The 8,388-nt window shown below is 38.1% G+C and overlaps 1 protein-coding gene across 2 annotated transcripts in view; it reads right to left on the bottom strand.

Moving 5' to 3' along the window:
* Window positions 1-346, bottom strand: part of LOC309511137 (E3 ubiquitin-protein ligase TRIM39-like) — an 86,787-nt gene extending 86,441 nt beyond the window's left edge. Inside the window, exon 1 of one of the 2 annotated variants that reach the window (XM_082186223.1) lies at window positions 249-346. The gene's annotated coding sequence lies outside the window, so the exon portion shown is untranslated. The remainder of the gene's footprint in view (window positions 1-248) is intronic. The other variant, XM_082186226.1, reaches the window with a different exon arrangement.
* Window positions 347-8,388: the final 8,042 nt, after the last annotated feature.

Genomic DNA, 8,388 nt, shown 5'->3' with positions numbered 1-8,388 from the left:
TTCCTGATTATCTCTTGTTTTTAAATGTTGTGTGAAAAACACCAAACTGACACCAAATGTCAGTCAAATGATTTACAATACAATTATGAAACAATTTCAGTGCAGTTAACAACTAAAATAGCTGAGTATTTGACATGCTCAAACCTGGTTCTGTTCAACTTATTCCAGTTTGACATAAACCTACTAAACCAGATCACTTCCATTAGAAACCTGTTCAGCACAATCTCTCTTATATTTCTATCTCTTACCTGTGAGGATCAGATGTGTCCACAAGACTCTTTGAACGGATCAATAAATATTCTGTTGTTTAAAGAGGTTGATCGTCCATATTGTTGTTGATCAAGTTAGTGTTTTCTCTGAATTTCTCACTTAAGGTCATAGTCCATTGTATCTGTTATCAGTTTCCAGAACAAAGGCTGCACATAAAATCATCCACTGTACGGAAATAGACTGACATACTCTGGCTTAGTTTTACAACAGATTTGTGGATCGTGAAAATTCTAGGACCAGGACTGTTCAAATTTTAAGACAGTGGGTATTCCCTTTGACAGAACTGTTTTGCTTTATTTGAACTGGGAAAAAAAAGAAAAGAAAAATCAGCAATGGTTCATGTGGCAATGCCAGAGAAATGCATTATTATACAAAGCATTTGTATGCTCATCTGCAAGCATTCATAGTTATTTGAGTAGAGATTCTAGATTAATGAGAGATTTATAAACACATTAAAAATATGACCGTTGAGTCATTTCTATATTTTAGTCTTGCATCACACAGGAACGGAGCCCCTAAAGGGACGTGATGGTGTAAAAATTTAGGATGGGAGCATTTTTTTTTAAGTTCCCTCGCAAAGATATTTGCGTTCCCACGCAAAACCTGTGTGAGCTCGGACAGACACTTCCTGTTTAATGTCCCGCTGGCAGTGTTTCAGAGCTCCGTACGTTAATGGAGCATTTCATAGTGTTTTAACTTGGACTCAAATATAAAGAAATGCGGTCAGTGCTAGGAGTTCATTGAAGTTGGCAATATTCACATAGGCTATGGAAGTGTCTGTCCGAGCTCACAACAGGTTGTGCGTGGGAACGCAAATATCTTTGCGAGGGAACGCAAAAAATGTACATGGGAACGCAAAGTTTCTCGGGGGAACGCAAACGTTTTGCAAGGGAACGCAAAAGATTTAAAAATAATAATAATAATAATAATTATCCCATCCTAATTTTTTTTTTTTTTTTACCACCACGTCCCTTTAGGGGCTCCGTAGAAAGAAACAGTCATCTCCAAAAATCCCAGCAGGTGTTATTGTTATGGTTGGGTGTTAATACTGTTAAGGTGGCACTGCCACTTGTAATTGTTAGTTGTTGAGTAAGTAGAGAATGTTGACTGTTATTTTAACATGGTTTACACCCAAGTGTTTTCTACATGTTGATTGTCACATTCACCGTCTGTCTTCATCATCTGTGTGTGCACTACACTTCCCATCATCCTCCTTGGCACACCTGCACTCATTCAGCCATCATCATCATCACCTGCACTCCCTCGTTAACTAGCCCTATATATTCAGCACTCTCCCTTCACTCCTTGTCTGGTCTCGTCTATACACGTTGATACTTGTCTCACAGACTCACTCTCGCTACGCACCTGAGAACCTTACCTTTATCCGAAGCCTTGCTGCTATCATCTGTCTTCAGTCTTCCACCTTGGAGTTTCCATCTACAAACAGAGACATTGTTATTCTTTAAGTTAAGTTGCTATCTGATGATCTGCTATTCATATACTCACCCATTCGCTCTCTCTGGATCCGTACTTCTGCAAATAAAGTTATATTTCATTTACCATCCTGTCTGTGAACCCTGACATTGATATTGAGAGACATAACAGTTATCAGGTCATAAAGAAGAGATTTCAGCAGACTTACAAAAGCTTGATTGTTTGGTGATATTTTTAAGAGTTTCCTGGACAAATGCTGCTCAATTTACAGAACTCACTGACAATAAGAGCACAGAAATGTCAACAATTCATTCATAAAACTTAGTAGTCTTTTATTCAGACGGTGTAATTATTTTGAAGTAAAACAAGCAGCAACATTTTATATGAAATTAGGGGAGAGTCGGGGTACAGAGAATTTATTTTTCCCCACATTCATTTCACACGTCTTGTACAGTTATGTGTTTTTGTTTCATTAATACATTGTATTTGTTTTCTTGATGTACCCCGAAAGAATGGAAGTGAAATGTGACAACATGCCCCACAGGTGCCCATTGTAAGATGACCATATGACAGCTTCAATTTTTATCTCATTTAATAAAAAAATATATATACAAGACAAATAGCCTGGGAAAACCCAGACAACTTCCGGCAAATTTAGATTTGCTCTGCAAGTAGTCTGGCAAAGAGCTCATTCAAGCCCATTTCTAATCCCTCGAAATCGCGGCACCAATCAGAAACGTTGAGGCGGGCTTTACACGATGACGATCGCTCTGATTGGTTTTAGGTCTATCCAATTGCGCCCAGAGGCATTTGAGCGACGTCCGTTGGTGAAGCACAGCAACTTTTAAATGCATTATTATATTAAAATTGCAAACACATGAGGACAGTCTCCATGAAAGACCCACTGGCAGATGAACGTGCTACTACATTTCTCTCCGAAACGGTAGGAAATGAAATTAGATTTAATAGAGGATTTTAACTGTGACAAGATGATTGACAGGGCAGTTTACGTGACAGGATGCACGCGACAGATCCGTCCGATAAAGATGACGAAGTAGTATGTCCCAAAGCTTGCCTACGTTTTTGCTACACATTCAAAAGTAAATACCTTTTCTTCACAAAAAGAGAACATACTTTTATGGCTTAGTGTAACTTAGGCGAATTGGGACGCAGCATATGGCTTTACACGATGACGATCGCTCTGACTGGTTTTAGGTCTTTAGGCCCAGAGCAGAGCCATAGAGAGAAAGAGTTGCGACACTCTTTGATGTCGCCGCTATGGCTGTCACGTGGTTCATGTAAGCTCCAATAGTTCCAAAACATACGCTGGCTGTCGTGTTCTTCTATGGGACATACAGCAGCGATTGCATTATTGAACGGTAAACATAAAATAAAACACACACCCAAGTACTTTTTCAGCTGTTATAGCATTATTGCATTTTGTTAATGTCAGTTTTGCATTTGGAGATAAGTTTTAGGCTATATTTTTGGAGGGAAAAGCTTAGTGTTCATGTTCGCATGGGTAGTAGCACTGGCTTTAGCGGCTCTAACTTAACCTTTCCATATCATTCATCTGATGATGGACATCTCATGATATTTTTTTTAGCACAACTGGGCTGTATTAGGCTATTGATTCCCGTGATTTTGCTTATAAATTCCGATTCAGCCATTAGCCTACCTTTGTGATCACGCAAAGAGGTCTGCCGTGGCGGTCCGTTCAGAATTCGCTTAGAACTTAGCTCACTTCTTCTGATGAAAGTGGCCACCCCCAGGACCACAACGTGAAACATGATCATGTTAAGACTAAGAATATAATTTTAAGATTAAGCCATACACATATTACCAAAACTATAACAGATTAAAAACGAATTTACGCTTTTATGTTTGGGTATATAGGTAAGTGCAGAGTGAAGATTTTTCTCTATGGCTCTGGGTTAGTGTACAGAGTAGGCTAAGAGTAAGGGTAGCAAGTAACTTAAGCAATTAACTAACAAAACACTTGTAACTTCTGTTACAGCTATTGAGACATCAATTAAGCATGGCTGATACAAATGAAGGTTTTCAAATAAAATATTTTTTATTAAACAATGGCAGACAACAAAAATGTGTGCTTGTGTGAGTGTGTGTGAACAAGAAAAACAAAAACCAGGGGCAGGTGATCCATGAAACAGACAGGACTGGTGATAACAATCCTAGAGGTCCAGCATTGTTCTCACAAGCCGCTTCACTCAAGACAACAAAACATAATGAAAAGTTAGTATATCCCCAAAAAATTAAATGAAATAAAAGTTGCTATAAAGGTGGTAGCGATTCATTACCGAACTCTTACTGTCACAGCTGACGAAGTCGCGCTAGCTAGCAGGCAGTGCTTGAAAATTGGTTGAAACAACCAACATAAAATATAAATAATAACGCTGTGCATGTACAAATGAAGACCAGTATAAGCATCGCAAAGGGCCTCTGATACAATATAGACAGTTGACAATTCAAAAGAGGTCGATATTTCAGCAACTTACCTCTGGAACAACTCGACGCGCAGCAATGTAAGTGAATGGTGTCCAACGCCCAAATGACAGTGTTTGGAACTAATCCGATCTTCAAATCCCGGAAGTAGGCGGTTAAAAGCGCCGCCATTTTTTACAACAGAGGTCTATGGGAGTGTCGCAACTCTTTCTCTCTATGGATCTGGCCCAGAGGCATTTGAGCGACATCCGTTGGTGACGCCTGAAGGATTACAAATTTAAGAATCTATTTCAGATATGCTTCCTTACATAACATCACAGTGAAGAATACTGATTTTAGCATTTGAGGTTTTAATTTAGATTCCAATATAAACTGAGAAAGTTTAGCAGCTGTTATGATGATTATATCAAGAGATTTCCTGCCAGTCCTGTTTCTCTAAATGAGTAAATTCCTGAGACTCTCACCCTCACCCTTTGTCCTTATGCATTTCCTGACCAGTAAGCTCAATGTACAGCTGTGCTTTTGTCTCTATGATAATGTTAATGTATGGGCGATCTAGTCAGGCTGATTGGATCACTGTTATGCTGATGAGATCAGAGCTGCAGAAATTCTGGTAACGAGCTGACGCCTATATTGTATTTGCATACTTTGTAAAAGGAAGGTCTCCACCCCCAAAAGTCCCTCCTCCTAAAATGCCTATAAGATACCATGTAAAGTTACTTTAGATTAGATAATGTTGGAAGTACTGCAGCCACGTACAGCGGAGTTCTCAATAAAGAATAACTTCTGTTGAACGCGATCCCAACTGTCTCCTGGTCTTGCTTTGAAGAAAGAAAAAACTTTCCAACACGCCCCTTTGGAAATGGGTTATTAATGAAGCTTTGCCAGACCATAACTCAGTTACTACTGAGAATGGTCTGGTTTTAACCAGGCTACAAGACAAACTAAATATGTTGTCAATAAAATAAATAACTTTTTCAGTAATTAAAATTAAACACATTTTTGAGTTTGACAACAAAGACACAGCTGCAGCACAGTTCAAATCATAATAATTAATAATTTCTGACCATTGACTCTCAGTCTTTATTCACCTTTGTTTCATAGTTTCTCAATAGAATTCATTAAAATATAGAATAGAATAGCATAGTTCTAACAGGGTTATATTGTAACACAGTGTTACAACGTTCCCCACCTGCGCAACTGGGATTCTGCTGGTTAGATCAGTTTTAAAGAACTATCTCAACTGTTAAATAACAGATATGAGATTAAAATAATATCAGATTTGTCTAATTTTAAATAAACAAAAAACAGAGATGAAGAATTATCTTCAGTAAGAAATTTACTTTTGCTAAGGTTAAAAAAAAAGTTCAGTGATATCTTCCAAAGATTTTTTAGATTTTTGGCACCATTTTTTCTCTATATAGTGTTGATATGACAACTAGTAAATACACTAAGTTTCATTATGCTGGCATGTGTAGAAAGTTTTAAACCATGTGTGTTACAACTAGTCCCATGTTAGTTTGTGCCCTGCTCACCCCTATACTTTGTCAGGCGGAGAGGAGAAAATAGATGACTTGAGGATAATAATACTGAAACATGCAGAAAATTAATTTATGAAATATTATAACAAAGTAGAACATTTATATAACATTTTTTAATTAAAAAAATGCAATTACAACATGTATGAATTTTTTATATATATATATATATATATATGCTGAGAAGTAGCAGCATATTTTTATTTCTTTTTTATTTTCATCATGTATTTCGTATTGTGTGGTTAATTCATTTATTGTAATTAACATGTGTGATGATCAGAGGAGTTGAGTTTTTACCTTTAACTTTCCTTTATCGGGACCAGCACAGGCTTTATATTCATTCCCATTCCTCAGAATCACAGTCCAGTATCCATTACTGGGTTTCAGTGCGTTCGATCCCTTCCTGTTAATGGATTCTCTGGCCACTCCTAAACCCCATTCAGTCTTTCCCTTCACCTGCACAATCAGACAGGATGAGTTTAGGATGAGCTGTATCAGGATCTAGAGTCACATCCACTGAGAAAACAGAGAATATAAATCAAAACCTAATACTCACGTTTAGTGATGTTTGTAATATTTTATCAGTTTTTAATCATACTGTCATCTGAATGTAATGTAATCTATGGTACCATGCAGTGTTGTGACGTTTTGGAAATAGTAGCTACAACCAGATATGTGAGTGGTGCTTCCCATGTGCAACTACACTGCATCGAGTCAAAAAAGCTCACTTCCATGTCTGTACGATATTCTGAGAGGGTCCGAGATATGGGTATGGATTTAACAAGATGCTAACATGATTAGCATGCTTTTAAGTCAAGTCAAGTCAAGTCAAGTTTATTTGTATAGCACTTTTCACAATACAGATTGTATCAAAGCAGCTTCACAGTATTAAATTAAAATGATACAACAAAGTTTGTTTCAAGAGGAATTTATTGATTGATAAAATTAAATTAAATATCCACAAAATATCCCCACCTGAGCAAGCCAAAGGCAACAGTGGCAAGGAACCGAAAAACTCCATCAAGTGACCTAATGGTGTCCTAAAACTCCATCAGGTTACCTAATGGAGAAAAAAAACCTTGGGAGAACCCAGGCTCAGTCGGGGGCCAGTTCTCCTCTGGCATTTATGAGCTAGAGGCCGGATTGTAGTTTGAACTGTAGGATTATATGAATGCCTGGCTGAAGAGATGCGACTTTAATCTAGTTTTAAACTGGGAGAGCGAGTCTGAGCAACGAACAGTATCAGGAAGACTATTCCAGAGTTTTGGAGCCAAATGTGAAAATGCTCTCCCTCCTTTGGTGGTTCTGGATATCCTAGGTATGACCAAAAGCCTTGAATTTAGTGATCTTAAAGAGCGCAATGGATTGTAGGGTGATAGAAGATTTTAACAAGATGCTAACACAATTAGCATGTTTATAATAAGATACTAACACGAATAACATGTTTTAACAAGATTCTAACAAATTAGCATGCTTTTAACAATATGCTAACACTATTAACAAGATGCTAGCATAATGCTAACATGATTAGCATGTTGTAGCATGCTGTTAACATGATATAGATCATCATGTTTGCTAGCATGTTTTAGCAAGATGCTAATATAATTAGCATGTTACTAGCATGATGATAACACAATTAACATGTTGTTAGCATGATGCTAACACATTTTGACTTGTTTTATAAAAATAAATACATTTTAAATAAATAAATAAGCATTTTTAACATGTTTTAGTACTTAGCTTATCGCTATGAGCATAGCTATTCACTGCTAGCATGTGTAGCATGTTGGAAGTCCTGTTTGCTAGCATGAGTCAAAAGAGGCAAATTACATGTCTCTATGATGTTCTGATGCAGAGATATAGGTTTTGTTAAACGGTTGCTAGGATACTCTGTATGGTTGTTAGGCAATGGCTTAGCAGCTGCCAATGATGATGCTCCACAGGTTGCTTTTCAGTATGAATGAAATAAACCAACCGCAATCCCTCTATGACATTCAGATTTGAAGATAAAACTCTTTGGGTTTGGGTTGTTAGGGTGCACAACAATGGTTGCTAAGGCGCAGATAGGTAGTGTTGAAGGTGATTGGTGAATGGCTGCTTGCTGCCCCGAGTCAAACAAGTCCACCCTCATCAGGGCTGGACTGGCCATCGGGCATACCGGGCATTTTCCCGGTGGGCCGACGTGCTTTTTGGGCCGATACATCTCATACTCATACATCATTTTTATTATTATTATTATTTCTTCTTTTTTTTAACGGCCCATACAATTTGTACATCGGCGGCCCATTCATTTTGTTTTGTTTTGCTTAATTGGCGGCGCTGGGTTTGTGCCGGTGTAATGCATTGTTCAAAAAAAGTCCGCGTTAGGCTATGTTCACACTTAGCGTCTTTTTTGACAAGAAAAAGTTGACAACGGCGTTTTTTTAGCAAAAAAAAAACGCTGGCAGCGTTCGGTTACAAATAGCAGCCGAGCGCGTCTTTTGAGGCTGGCGCATATACTGACGCGTCTTGACCATGCGTCAACATACGACGAAAAGGGTACCCCCATAACGTCCATATGTGACGATTCGGGTTATGGGTAGGTTTAGGTATGCGTTAGGGTACCGCTAGGAGGCGCTGCTGGTGCGCTTCTGTCTGCGTCTCATATTGACGTTAAAGGGGTACCCTTTTCGTCGTATGTTGA

This window comes from Leuciscus leuciscus (assembly GCF_965113295.1).
Source record: "Leuciscus leuciscus genome assembly, chromosome: 12".
In the NCBI taxonomy this organism is placed as follows: Eukaryota; Metazoa; Chordata; class Actinopteri; order Cypriniformes; family Leuciscidae; genus Leuciscus; species Leuciscus leuciscus.
Note: the sequence above shows the minus strand (reverse complement) of the source record. Positions and strands in the feature narration are given on the sequence as shown.